The following is a 15,734-nucleotide window of genomic DNA, read 5'->3' as shown; positions in this document are numbered from 1 at the left end:
GCAAGAAGAGTTATCAAAAATGTCCAAGGCAGATTCTACAGAAGAAAAGACAGAGCTTAGTGCATATCAAGCTGCTGCAGGAAAATGCATGAGTTTAGGGAACAAACCGAAGATGCATGAGTGCTCAATCTGCTGTAGGAAAATGTGAAGATGGAGGAGGTGAACTTCAGATTGGTCCCATTGTTTCTACGATCATGGCCAAATTTCTTTGGATTTTCTCTGCTCTTATCTTCCTAATAATCCCAGTTTCATCCCAGCTTAACCAGCTCTTCTTTCCTGGATTCAAAGCTGCTGCCACCAACATAACCTTAAACGGCAATGCTAATATCCAAGAAATCGGGATTCTTGAGTTAACCAACGAGACTAGTCGATTAATGGGCCATGCTTTCTATGCCTCTCCTTTTCAGTTCAAGAACTCCATCGATGGTAAAGCTTTCTCTTTCTCCACCTCCTTTGCTTTTGCTTTAGTCTTAGAGTATCCAAAGCTTGGAGGCCATGGCTAATTTGCTTTCACAATCGTATCCTCCAAGAAAAATGGACAAGGCTTTCACAAAGCTCGGAGGCCATGGATGAAAGAGGAGGGTTTTGGCGGTAATGCCTCACAGCCAAAACAACAACAGTCAGTTTCTGCCCCTTCTCACAGTTTTGATCCTTCCTAGTGATGAAAAAGAAGGGTCCGCATTTATCAAAATTGAACTCAGAATCACCGTCCTCCAACTTCTTGATCGGGTTCTTTTTGTTGCAAGTGTTGTAATCGTCTTGGTTCACCACCAACACAGAATCCGACCCTTTCTTATACTTGAAAAATACAGAATAAATAAACACAAACACCCACGTACAAGATAAATCAACCAATAATCCCAAGTCAAAATGAAAAATTTTAAAAATGTAAAAAAAATTAATTAATTACCAAGAGCATCGTTGACTTGGAACCTGTTTCTCACAGCCTAGTGGTTGTAGCTCTCGGAGGAATTCAAGACCCACCCATCTTTACTGACGTAGAATTTATTAGGCCTAGGAAGAGCATAGGAAACTAGAATAGAGAACAAAGAGAAGGAAGAAATGTCTCTCAAACTCCATCATCAGGGAATTATGAAAACAAAGAAATAGGTTCTTATAGCTTCATGGAAGATCTGCCCACAAGAGCTGTTACAAAGAGAGAAAGGTGGAAATTGAAGGTGGAAGGGGTTGGATTATAAAGGTGTTACATGTGTAGTCGTAGTCTTTGTTAGGCATTGGGTCCGTTAGAATTATCTGTTAGTATTTTATTATTATTAGTATTATTTCAATTGTTGCTTTAGTTATAGACGAGTCTTTAGTATTTGTATTTGGTTAGAGGTCTCATGTTTATCTCTTTTATCTTTATCTTTTAGGAGTCTTGTTGACAGTAGGTTAGGTTGTTGAGTTAGGAGTCAAAGAGAAGTTCTATATCATGTGGAACTTTATTTTCTATTGTATTCCGTTCTTTTAAATACTGCTTTGTTATTGAATAAGAAAGGAATCAAGTAAATTATCAAACATTGTGTTTGTGAGTTCCGAGCACCTCTAATTGCTCAACCAAGGAGGTCTAGGATTCTTCGAAAATCCTACAATAGGAGGTCTAGAATTCCTCGAAAATTCTAACGTATCTTTCTTTTTTTGTTGATCCTCATCCTACATTACGTAAACACGTAACAAAAGGGATTTCACAGACGTTAATGTCCATTTTTCTTTTCTCGTAGGCCAGAGGTCAACGGGTTTGCTCACTAGCTCACACCACCTCTTGGGCTGGAGCTTCAAGATTAACGGGCAAGCTCCAGCCTTTGATCTCCCTTCTCTGCCTTCTCTACCAGGACCCAAGAAGAACCACTCAGCTCTTACAGTAGGAGTTTCTGTTGCAGCTATTATTCTTGCACTAGCTGCAATCTCTGTTGCCTTTTACCTCTTCAGAAAGATAAAAAACGCTGACATAATCGAAGATTGGGAGCTTGAACTAGGCCCACATTGGTACTCTTACCCGGAATTGAAGAAAGCAACCAATGGTTTCAAAGACAAAGAGCTACTCAGGCATGGAGGATTCGGTCGAGTTTACAAAGGGACTTTTCAAAATTCGAAGACCCAAGCTACAGTTAAGAGAATCTCGCACGATTCCAAACAGGGTTTGCTTGAGTTCATCTTGGAAATCGCTAGCATCGAGCCACCCAGAGGTGGCGCCGGCCACCTTTGGGGGTGGCTTGCATGCCATCCCCTCCGCCACCCCCAACCTCCTTTTCTTTTTAAATAAAATTATTTTAAAAAATAATATTTAAGCTAACATGGAAAAAAGGCTGATGTAGCACTAAAGGAATTTGCGAAATTAGATTGAAAAGTGATGGAAGGACCCAATTCAAAATCGTGAAAAAGTTAAGAAGTCAATGTTGAAAATTAAAAAGTGATGGACCATTTTCAAATCACGCTCCGACTCAGGGAGTTATTATACATTTACCTTTTCAATAATCCTTCGGTTCAAGAATACAACTGTAGATGAGAGTGCAAGCTGAGCATACACTCCTCGCTGCCTTTGTGACTGCTTCCGGTATATGATTGGTGATCTCTCCCAAAATTTACAAGCATGAGAAAGATACATTGATTTTGTGGGAAGGTAAGAGCTGTCCAAGGAAGAATCAACATCTCTTAAAACCATTCGGCTTCTCTTAGCTGTTGTGGCTAATCCTTTTTGAACGCCTGTAACAACTGCTGGTATCGGTAACAAATTGGAAAAAGAGGCACCAATAGGCTGCTTTTGCTCAATTTTCCCTAAGCTCTCCACCGGTATCTCTTTTTCTGTCCTTATCTGTTGTGTCATTCCATTACCTTTCAAACTATTCAGCATCCTATTTGCCTATTTTGTTAATCCGGTGGCATGCTAAGCTTCTACAACAAGCATGATGGTGGATTTCTCGGGCTGAATGTTAAATTCTTCCATAATTGGGAGCATTTCTTCCACTTTCCATGGCTACTTTGCTTCTCCATATCCCCAAATTAGGGTCTCAAATGTCTTCAAATTGGGAGAAACTGTTACGTGTGTAGTCTTTGTTAGGCATTAGGTCTGTTAGGAAGTATTATCTATATAGGTTGTTGTTAGTTTATCTATATCTTTGTTAGTAATTCAATTCTATTTGGCTTGTTAGTAGGTTATTAGGTTTTCTTTAGCTTGTTATCTCTATTTCTTTGTTAGTCGAGTCTTAGCGTCCTATTCTAAGTAGAAGTCTCTTGTATTCATTTTCTTTAAATAAGTTGCATTGCTATGGAATAAAAATGAAAAAAGAAATTATTCAAACTTTATGTTTGTGAGTTCCGAGCACCTCTAATTGCTCAACCAAGGAGGTCTAGGATTTCTCAAAAATCCTACAATAGGAGGTCTAGGATTCCTCGAAAATCCTACCATATCTATCGTTCTTGTTGGTCTTCATCCTACGTTATGTAAGCACATAACAAAGTGGTATCAGAGCCAACTTTCCATAACCCACAGCTTCAAGTTATGGATGATCATTGTCTACATCAACGTGTTCACGATATCTTGCAAAAATTTCAAAAAAAATTGGATGAGGCGTTTGCTAGAGTTGAGAGTTGTTTTGCGGAGTATAAATATGAATTCCAGCGTGAGTAAAAACAACTAGCACCGTATTCCTTGTAACCACCACAGATCAACTTGCACCCGCATGATCCAACGACTACAAAACCCGTTAGTTCGGAAAACTCAATAACACAACCATCACCCAAAACCGATCCCATCACATCACCAGAATTTCCACCATCAAAGATCAACCCATCAGCACGACAAACACTCAAAATCGAATTGCTCCTATCGCCACCTTGGGTGGTCAATTATTCATGGAAATGAAGATTACATCATCATGGAGCCACACCGATCGTGAAGCAACTTTGGCTACAAATCCGTTCACCCAGCTATCACCATGTAATGTCGTTTACATAGAAGTCGTTCGTGGAGGAGAGATTGAATTCACTAAGTGAACGCCCGCCTAGGAAGCGAATGAAAAGGCCAAATCATCTTTTGTCCTTGAGGACAAGGACAATATTAAGGGGGAGGGAGTGTTATGTGCACGTAGAGTTTAGGAGCAATTCAGTAGTTATTAGGTATTGGGTCTGTTAGGAAGTATTATCTATGTAGGTTGTTGTTAGTTTATCTCTATCTTTGTTAGTAATTCAATTCTATTTGGCTTGTTAGTAGGTTATTAGGTTATCTCTAGCTTGTTATCTCTATCTCTTTGTTAGTCGAGTCTTAGTGTCCTATTCTAAGTAGAAGTCTATTGTATTCATTTTCTTTAAATAAGTTGCATTGCTATAGAATAAAATTAACAAAGAAATTATTCAAACTTTATGTTTGTGAGTTCCGAGCACCTCTAATTGCTCAACCAAGGAGCTCTAGGATTCCTCGAAAATCCTATAATAGGAGGTGTAGGATTCCTTGAAAATCCTACCATATCTATCGTTCTTGTTGGTCCTCATCCTACGTTACGTAAGCACGTAACAGAAACCTTGTATTCACACATCTTGTCAAAAACCTTGATAGCGCGCTCCATTCTGCCGGCGTTGCACCATCCACTGATGACAGTTGTGAAAATCACAACGTTTGGATGAACTCCTGATTGTGTCATTCTTGCCAACAATTCTTCAGCTTTCTTTGGTTCTTGTGCACGTGCATATCCTTTAGCAATAATGTAGGCATGTGCATCAGGTTTTATTCTAGCCTTCATCATGTCATAAAAGAGGGTTCAAGTCCTCAGAACAGATGTTTCAATTCCCATAACAGAGGGTTCAAGTCCCAAGAATTATAAGAACAAATATACAAGTGGAACAACAGACTTAATGCACTTTATATTTAGTTTTGTTTTACTTGCCTTATGAACATTTTTATTGCTCCATGTTGTGGGATGTGGAGTTATAAATTATAAAGAAAATGCCAAAGAAAATATATATAAGATGATTTTGTATATATTCATATAAACTTATCTACAATGCTTATATTATTAGTTGTGATTTTCAATGGTAAAACTCTTATTTGGGAAACTTTATATAAGCTGTTATTATAGACACAAGTTAGGGATGCATCCGCCTATGAAATTGTGGTAATTCTACAATTTCAAAGTTGATGCAGGTGATAAGGCACTAGACGAGGATCCATACACCTGCCTTGGTTACTATGGACCAAGTTGGTAGTAGCCTCGATTTTGTCACAGACTAACTCTTACTTAGTCTATTTAGTTGTATATATTTGACATGTTGCCTATGGCACTTTTGGCTAACAATGATATGTGTGTATTTAAGGTTGTAACAACACAATGTTGATTATTATTTCACTTATAGTTCACATAGTAGCTCTTGTATGACTATTCATATAGATTGTATTTTTTTTTTGAATAAGGTAACCGGAGCTACATATATTAATTTGAAAGGCCCGAAGGCAAATGCAGTGAATATAGGCACAACGACACCCTACACACTAAGCCATAAAACTGACTTGGGTGCTGCCAACAAATCACAAATATTATAGGGATAGACATTGGAGCCACTCTGACAATAACGCTCCTCTAACAAAGAAAAGAGGGCTGATCCGAGCTAACAAGCCATAAACAGTCTAGTAATAAAGGAAAAATCACTGACAGACTTTCTAAAAGCTAAACAACAAAAAGAAAGCAACATAACAGGAAACCACACACAAAGCCACCGTCAGAAGGTAGATCCCGTCGCTGGAGACGGCACGTGTAGAACACGCACCAGCCCCAGAGACCCCTTTGCATCAGGCGACCTCCAAGGACCACTGGACTCTAGCCACCACGACCTGGAAGATAGGGCATGGCCCTCACGCGCCAGCCAAGGAGATAAAACTCATTGGCGCGTGCTAGCCACACGCCGGGCACCAAAACTCCGATGAGGCCATGGTTTGAAGCGGGAGGACCAGATGATCATCACATATCTGGCTTTAAAGATGCATTTAAGAAACGACCAGAGATCTCCGGGCACCGAAACTCCTAAGGGACGACTCATGCTGCCTTCCTGCCAGAGAACACCAAGAAAAACACAAAAAATAACTCCACAAGCCTAAGGCTTGAAGACACACAACCTCCACCGGATCTAGCCCGGGAGGAACGAAAACTCCCACAACCCTAAAGGTTGGGAGAACATTTACTTAAAGCCAAATCTTGAGAACAAAACAACTGGGGAGGAGGGAAGCGTAGGCGGCGCTAGGGCTCTAGGAAGGATAGAATACCTAATTAGTGATATATGTCCTTTAAGCTCATATAAATTGTATTGTCAAAAAGAAAAAGAAGAATTATTCTGCAGCAAAATTTTTGATGTAATGTATTGTATTAGTGGCATTATGTGGAAAATGAAATATTTTCCGCTTACGACTTATTAAATGATTTGGGACGTTACAGTTGAAGTGTAGACGCAACAACTATTGATTTTGAAGTGCATGCACTACAACAATTGTGTTGGTGTGGATGTGCAGATGTAGGTGCTATGTTGGTGTTGAACTGTAGATGCTGCAACAATTGTGTTGGTTTTGAAGGAGATAGCAAGACTAGGTTTTTTATTTTATTAATTTTTCTTTTATTGTGTTTGAGAGATGTCACGACAACTGTGTCCAAATCTCTACACGTAAGGCTAGTAAAGCAATTGTATTGGGGTTGAAGGTGAGAGACGCGACTAGGATTTTTTTTGTTTTGTTTGAGAAACGCCGTAACAATGTGTTCAGGTATTTACACGTAGAGGACCTCTTTTTGTGTTTGGGCTTCAATGCATGACATTCTTTTTTTTAGGAAAACTACATTTCCCCCTTTAATTTACCACCAAATTTGTAATGTCTCCTAAATCTTTCAATTTTGCAATGTCGCCCTAAGCTACCATTGCCTGTCCATTGGGGTTGCATTGCCCCCCTCCGTTAGGAAATTTTGTAAAGTCAAATGTCAAGCGCAATTACATGACCCATACATGATGTAAAATGTTTGTTACACCCTGCGAAATTTATAAAAACACAATTATAGTCTTAATTGTTCATTGAGAGTCGCATGAAATGACCATTATACCCCTTCATTAGAATTTAACGAAAAATCCTAACGGAAGAGAGATATTGTAGCCCCAAACCCTAATTGTAGATTAGGGGGTGACATTGCAAAAATTGAAACATTGGGGGACATGCAAATAGAGTGGTAGTTTGAGGGGTAAATATAGTTTTTCCTATTTTGTAACTCATTGTAGGCTTTTTATTTTTATTTTTGAAACTTCACTTACCCCACTGATATTTCAAAACTTTTGCAATAATATTGTAATACCCAAAAAAATAAAATTCATTTTTAAAAATATAACTCCTTTTAAAAAATACACATAATTTTGAAAAAAGTAAGTTTGACAATGATTTGGTGTTTTCTGAGAAAAAAAAAGAAAAAAAAATTGGTGTTTTCTAAGAAAAAGAAAAAAGAAAAAGGAGAGGATCAGTCCTCCCCTTAGTAGGATCGATCCTCATGTGATTGAAATCCGATTTTGAGCGTCCAAGACCCTAGAAACTCGACACTTAAACCTATTTAATCATCCTTATGCCTACGGATACCTATTTGCCAGAAAACCTAGTCTCCTAAAGCGTGGGGAAGAAGGTGAGGCGTGGAAGAAGCTTGAAATTGACATTTCTTGTTAGTTCCTAAGTCAAATTCGATTTTTTTTTCTATCCGTTTTCACATGGTAAAGCCTTTAATCTCAATGTTTCCTTCAACAACCTTTAATCCTTTGGCTCCTTGTTTTATCTCTGTCGTATCCATGTTGTTTGATCATGGCAGGATGTGTTATTCTTAAATAAATATGTGATTTATACAATGGTTTTAATAAAGAAAATTGATATTCCATGTTTCTCATCGATCAATGATTTCAAAACAATGATAATGATTTTGGTTGACGTTCTTAAAGTTTTATATACTCAATTACTGTATTAAATGAATACAATCACACACATCAATTTATTTCATGACAATTTTGATGTGTTAAGGTAATCAAGGAAAAACTCTTGATGATTGTCATATCAAGAGCATAACCTTGACACCTCAAAATTATTCTTGGATGTTTCCAGGTGTTGTAGGCACCCTAAAGACGTTCGAGATTATTTGGATGTGGGTTTATGGGCTCGAAAAGGCTCGAAATTGGTGCTAGAAAGCAACATAATCGATCCCTTCATTGGCAAGATCAATCCTAGCAAGGGCAAGATCAATCCCAGCCTTTACAAGATTGATTCTAGCCCTTCAAGATCGATCCCAACCCTGTAGGATTAATTCCTGGTCCCCTAGGATCGATCCCAAACATCTAGAATTGATCCTAGAACCTTTAGGATCGATCCTAATTGCTTTGGAAGCATGTTTTTGGGTTTTCAATATGGGTTTTGGGTGTCTAAGTGTAATACCACGAACATTAATTAGGGTTAAGTAAGCCTTAATCAGTGTCTATAAGGGTTTATGGTTGGATAAGAGTTAAATTCTCATTTTCTGTCCTTAACCGAAAGTTCGAATAGGGTTATCGAATGTTTGATACCGTGATATACCAAAATTTTGGATATTCAATCAACGAATGTTCAAAGACCTGACAAAATTTACTATTCAAGCATCAGCTTTGTGTCGAAAGGGACGATCAAACTTTCGATACGATCCAAGACCGCTGGTAATAAAATACACCGAGCGTTCAATGATCGGTTGAAGAGTGTTATAACCAACTTATTCTTATCTTTAGACGATCTATCTCTATAAATACCCACCCCTACGCTCTTTCAACCCACTTACATGCCTTTTTGCTCAGAATATCCATTGTATGTGTGTGGGAAGTGTTTTTGTGACATCCCACATCGCTTGGGAATGAAATGTGCTTATATGTATAAACGCATCATTTTTGACACAACGCGTTTTAAAGCCGTGATGACCATGAACCTATCAGAACTCCGCGGTTAAGTGTGCTTCTGCGAAAGCAGTACCAGGATGGGTGACCTTCTGGGAAGTTTGGTTCAGGGGAGCCAAAAGCGGACAATATTGTGTCGTTTGGGGTGAGTCGTTACAAATGGTATCAGAGCCATTGCCCAACCTGAGATGGGGGGAGTGTGCACAAGCCAATGAGGGTCGCCAGCGAGGACGCTGGGTCCCAAGAGGGGGTGATTGTGACATCCCACATCGCCTGGGAATGAAATGTGCTTATATGTATAAACGCATCATTCTTGACACAACGCGTTTTAAAGCCGTGATGGCCATGAACCTATCAGAACTCCGCAGATAAGCGTGCTTCTGTGAGAGCAGTACCAGGATGGGTGACCTCCTGGGAAGTCTGGTTCGGGGGAGCCAAAAACAGACAATATTGTGTTGTTTGGGGTGAGTCGTTACAGTTTTAGATGAGTAATGATCTTTTTTAAGACCAAGAAGGTAATCTTCTTGACCTTGTTTGTTTTTTATAGAAATATCATGTTATTTGCTTACTATTTAGGCCTTTATCTCTAGATAGTTATACCTCTTTGCTTAGTCTTGACCTTATTAATTGTTTAGCACCAGTTTAGTGTTGTGTCGATAGTTTAATGTACCAATGCTGCATGAAGATGTTCTTGAAGTTTAGGACTTTGTTAGAGATTATATTGCTTAGAAGTAGTTTGGTGGCTTTTGGGTTTGGAAATGAGATTTTTCCCCAGAAACGAACATTTGACCCTGCACTGGACAAAAGTTCGACCCCCCTGTACGGACATTCGACCCTCGGGTGAAAAACCTATTTTCAGTTGTAAGTCTATTTAGCTCAGGATTAGAGGCTAATGACAGATATTCCTACAGATTTGGAGGTTGGTGAATATCCGGAGGATTACCCAATGGAAACTTGGGACTCAAGTGAGTGAAAACTCACATGGATACTTGTTATTACTTTTTTGGCATAGCATGATTATTTTGTATATCAAAATATGCATGTTTATAACTCACATGAAATATATTTTCAATTACCGTGAAGTCTATTTTGTGAAAATGAGTAATAACAATGCATGTTTTATAGGTGGAAAATATACAAGCGTAAGTCCACGACTTAGTGAACAATAATACACATGATGCACATGTTATCAAGAAGTGAACTCAGATGTTTAAGATATAAATCACATGCAGAAATATACAGTTATAATTCTTCATTTCACAAATGGTCATAAATGCAATATAGATATAATATATGATGTAACAAGAGAATCAGGTGTAACGCCCCCAAAATTAGGTAATGGGTTTTACTTAACTTGGAGAGTTATTGACAGTACCTCTAAAATAATTAACTGGTAATTGCCTAGTGAAACCATCTTCCATAAACTAATGAGAGTGAAAGAAAAGCGAAAAACGGAAGAATATGTAATCTAAGACTCTAAAAGTGATTAAACCTTAAATAATGCTATTATCAAATATAGATAGAGAGTTATCCAAAAACTGATTGCTTATTCATCCTTGCAAACTTCCTAACTCTAACAAGGGTCATCCTGATAATATTGACATTTAGAAGGTTTCGAGACGTAGGAGAGCACTGAGTAAGTCTATGACTTAATAAATAAATCATTACAAGACCGGATATGAAATTAGCCTTAAGAATCGACTTTGAATTGAGGGAAAATAAACATCAATATTTTGCAAAATGACAAGTATTGCCTCTGTTGCTATGTTCTCATTAAAAAGGCAGGGTTTGTTTTGAAATATTTACGGAACATAGTTACATTGACAATACTTAGAGTTTAATGTAGGTGAAATCATGCAAAAATATATTTTGTATACATATATGTCATAGTTCGTCTCATATGGTCTACCTAGAATATTAACCCCTTTCTCGACAGGGTTATCGCTGTCCCGAGGGACCTGTAATACAACACTGGTGTCTGGATATGCATGCATATTGTCATATACTAGCATCCGAATGAGTCTGACCTAGGGTGGCCCATGCTACAATCTAAGTCGTAACCGTAACCCCTATTCAAGCATAGTGTGTAACAACTCACCCCCGACGATACTATATTGTCCGCTTTTGGCTCACTCAAACCAGACTTCCATGAGGTCACCCATCCTGGTACTACTCTTGCGTAAGCATGCTTAGTTGCAGAGTTCTGATAGGTTTATGGCCATCACGACTTTAAAACGCGTTATGTCAAGAAGGGTGCGAATATACATATAAACACATCCCTATCCCTAGGCTATGTGGGACGTCACAATCACCTCCTCTTGGGACCTAGCATCCCCTCTGGCGACCCTCATGGGCTTGTGCATGCTTCCCCCATCTCAAGCTGGGCAATGGCTCTGATACCACTTTGTAACGACCAACCTCCGACGACACAATATTGTTTGCTTTTGGCTTCCCTTGGACCAAACTTCTCAGGAGGTCACCCATCCTGGTACTACTCTCGCTTAAATATGCTTAACTGAGAAGTTCTGATAGGTTCATGGCCATCACAACTTTAAAACGTGTTTTGTCAAGAAGAGTGCGAATATACATATAAGCACATTCCCATCCCCAGGCGATGTGAGACGTCACATGGTGCGCCGGTCACAAAACAACCATTGGATCCAAGGCCCATCATAACACATTATAAATTTTTGACCATAAAGAACAATCCATATAATAGTAAGCCTGTGGTCGTTCTACTGCACGTACCAGTGTACCATGTCTTATAATACATATAGTTCATTTATCATTAAAATAGTAATACTTGCTTTAGAATAGTTATAAAATACTTACAAAAATTTAACACGCTTATAACATATCGTTTAAGAAAAGTAATTCATGCTCAATCAGCTGACATATCACATCCATTATGAACTCAGTTTTGTAAGTATTTACTTACCTCATTTGTTCATCTATAAACTCGAGCATATTGGATTCCTGCTACTGTGAAACATAACCCAAGATTAATAACACTCCTTAATCTATGGCTAGAGCCTATTTTCATCATTTCTTGCATACCGCGATCGTTCGGCAACAAGGACGATCAATCGTCTCATGAATGACGAAGGTTCATGCAAGGCTTGGGGAACGTTCGACATTACCAGAATGCATGCAAATCTAAAGATAATCTAAACCTAACATGCTAACTCTTAAACAAAGCTCCTAATAGCATAACCAGCGTATAATAAAACATGTCACTGTGACCATTTATGAAATCCAGAGTGGTTGAAAGCTTATATTTTGAAAAGTTCATTTTCTTTTGAAAAGAGAAATTAATTCATAAATCTTGCATTTAAAGTAAAGTGTAAAACGAATAAATAACTAACAAGGATAGAACATTAATAATTGTGAAAGAAAAGTTAGGTAACAAGGGTTACTTCAATGAAGGTGGATTTTCAACAAAACTCTTTTTCATTCTAGAACTTTCCTCTAACCAAGAAATATGATAGAATAGATGTATTTCAGTAGAAATGATGCTGAGAGGTGTAGGGTAAGGGCTATTTACAAGCAAGGAATGCAGAGGATAAGGATCAACTGATTTGGTCATTTGGCAAACATTCCTCAAGTAAGTGACGAATGTTCGTATAAAATTTAGGATTAGACGATTGTTTGGCGTATCGTCGCAATCGTTTGTGGTACAGTCTGACACATACGCTAAAGGCGTGGGATGTACTTTTTGCCACACTATACAATATGTCAACGGTCTTTCGTGAAAGAATAAGGATTGGCTGCCCACGTCAGCTAGGATTTCTCACAATCATTCGTGGAAGGGTGACAAAAGTTTGTCAAAGGTACAACGAACATTCTAGGAAAAATGGATAACGTTCATTGAAGAAGATAAATGGATTAAAAGCATTCTATTTATTTTGTAAAAAAAAAATTTGATGGTCGTGCGTCTGGATTAATCTTTTATAAAAATATTGATTTTTGTATAGAGCATCACATTCTCCCCTTCTTATAAAAATTCCATGCTCGAAATTTCATAAGGACATGAGCATTTAAGGTTCAAATAAATATGCATGCAAACACAAATTATCTCAAATTATTCATATCACTGAATAAAACACGTTCAAAAATAAATTAACCAAGTTTAAAAGACAAATGCCATAGAAAACCAAATAAAACAAGTAAAATAACAAAACCAAAGCTCTAGAAGAATCTCATCCAAGGTCTTTTCCCTGATTGCCATCCCTTCCTGGATGAGGTTGATCATCGTGGTGAGGTGTGCCAACATCGACTGGTTAGCATCCCATCTACCTCGCTCCTCCTTGAAGATGGCAATGTGGTCATCCATGACTGCCGGCAGTGAACGCATCTCACTGAAAAGCTGGGCTGCCCAAGGAGGCATGACCTGGTCCTGAGGCGGTGGTTGGGGTTCCGTCGCCCCATTAGATGGCTGCTGTACTGCAGCTGCTGGGTCCTCCTCCCCTTGCTGCTGTGCTGCCGTCTTGGTCACGTGACCCTTGCTCATGCCTATGAAGTGCTTGTTGAAGAGCTATTGGGGCTTCTGAGTATCTCCCCCATACGAGGCCTGTACCCCTACTGTCCCTACTATCTTCATAATCAGCCCTCCAAATGGCAAGGTTGTGCTGGCCCCAATCCTATGGACATTCCACATCGTCCTGATGGCGTGGGACGTGGGTGGCAAAGTCGATATGGTGTCCTGTAGCAGTGCATGTAGAAAATACGCCCTCTCACGTGTGATTGGGTTAGTGTTGGAGATGGGGTAGATGCATGCTGCCACTATGTGGGACAAGGCTCACTCAGGAATCGAAGGATAGGGCGAATCATTGACCAGAGGAGTGCTGGTGAGCTCGTGGATCAGGGCGGGAGATACTAGGATCTGCTTTCCTCGAATCATAGACTGGAAGGTGCCATCCTTGTAATCGTGCATGTTCGCGTAGAACTCATGAACGAGTGTGGGGGACACCTCCTTTGCTGTGGAGAGCATCTCCACCCATTTCTGGGTGGTGAAGACATCTACCACTTGTGAACTGGACTCCATGAGGTCATCAAACCTCATGCTCCTCTCCAGAATCACGTTCCTCCCCAAGTACAGCTTGAAGAAAACGTGGGATGCTCGTGGGGTGCAGAACTTGGTGCGGTCAAACAACGGCTCTGGCTGAGGCTGCTCGACTGGCGTAGGCGCTAGTGTTGGTGAAGTCACCGGTGCTAGTGAAGTCACATAGGTGGAGTCGAGCCGGACTCAGACTTTGTAGCATGCAAGTCATAACGAGCCTGAGAGTCCTGAGTGCTCTGGGAGGTAGAGTCCTTGACTGATGTGTGCTGCCTCTTCCTAACGCTCGTTATAACTGCCTGTTACAGAATAAACAAAAATCAAACTCTACTCTTAAGTGTCCTACCCTTAATCAACACAAGAGGGTTCGTTTTTGGTTTGCCCGCTTAGAATTTGGGTGTGAAAATATCTTGAGATGAAATTTCATTGGTGGTAAAATGACGGAATTGCCCTTGTGGGCTTTTCCCTAGGTATTAAATGAATTAGGTCAATATAGTGGTCAGGGCATTTCACTGAACTCTTCAAGGTTCGTGAAAAATTTTCAATAGGCAACTACACACATAAGGTGTATAATTGTAAAATTTGGATTGGTAGGGGCATTTTGGTAATTTTAAAAAAATCTCAAAATAGAGTGGTTGAAGCACGAGTTCAATTTTAACGCTACAATGGGGGTACTACTTATTGCATGCGCATCTGAATATTGTCTAGAACAAATGGAATTTTCGGATTTTTAAACTATACCCAAATCCATAGGGTTCGATTTCAAAGGCTAAATGTGTTGATTCTAGTCCACCCATTTACAAAACTATCCAATCAACAATCCTAGTCCATCTATACACTAAAATCTAAGCAAGAAACTAAATCGAGATGCAAAAAAGTTTCAAAACTTTCAATCAAATTTTCCTTGAAATAATCGGTTAAAAGTGAGTTTACCTTCGTTAAATCCTTGTAAGAAGCTAGAACCTTTGAAAACTTGAAGATTTGGGAAGAGATTCGGCCGAAAATCATAAAGGGAGAAAGTTCTTGGAGAAAATCTTGAGAGAAAATGGGTTTATGTTGTTTGAAATTCAAACTTAGCGCATTTTGGGTAATGGCGAACGTTCAAGAATTGCGGAGAACGTTCGTGAAGAAGAAACATGCTTTAAACTTTGGGAACTTCATTTTGGGAAATACCTTTAAATTCAAAAATGCAAAAACAAAATTGATTGCTCTTTTCAAAATGACACATCTAACCAACTACCCACAAGATCTGGCTATCATTGCATGTGTGTGATCTAGCTACTCTATTAATATCACGTAGATCTCAGCAATTGTGGTCCTTATCGGAATCATCGTAAGCTGATTCTTTAGACAGGTCTTCTTCCTCCTTAACAAGGGTGATAAAATCCTTCTTGATGCTTAGCATAAAAGCTGACCTTTAACGGCGCGTTCCTTTCTTGAGAGCTCCTGACTTTGGTAACTATATTTCGGTTTCCTCACGTTTCTTCTTCAAACTAGGGCAAGGGTTGCTTTTGCCTAGAATTGGGGGAAAGTCTTTTACTGTAAATATGCTACGTCGTTTCCACTTTGCTGGAGCAGGGTTGTCGTTAGGGCATTCTGTCTTAGCATTTCCATCACCATTACCTTTCTTGATTTCTGGGTCGATGGGTGGTGCATCATATTCTCCTTTCATGGAAAAAGGTAAGTAATTCGAGGTGTATGGTCCATACTCTTTTGGCCAATCGCGACAAATTAACTTGTTCTTGCACCAATCACGCATCTGCTC

The 15,734-nt window shown here is 39.2% G+C and overlaps 1 pseudogene; it reads right to left on the bottom strand.

Moving 5' to 3' along the window:
* Window positions 1-510: 510 nt before the first annotated feature.
* LOC133871524 (uncharacterized) lies at window positions 511-13,423 on the bottom strand (annotated as a pseudogene).
* Between the last annotated feature and the right edge of the window lie 2,311 nt (window positions 13,424-15,734).

This window comes from Alnus glutinosa, chromosome 6 (genome assembly GCF_958979055.1).
Source record: "Alnus glutinosa chromosome 6, dhAlnGlut1.1, whole genome shotgun sequence".
Taxonomy (NCBI): Eukaryota; Viridiplantae; Streptophyta; class Magnoliopsida; order Fagales; family Betulaceae; genus Alnus; species Alnus glutinosa.
The sequence above is the reverse complement of the archived record's forward strand: the minus strand, read 5'-3'. Positions and strand labels throughout refer to the sequence as shown.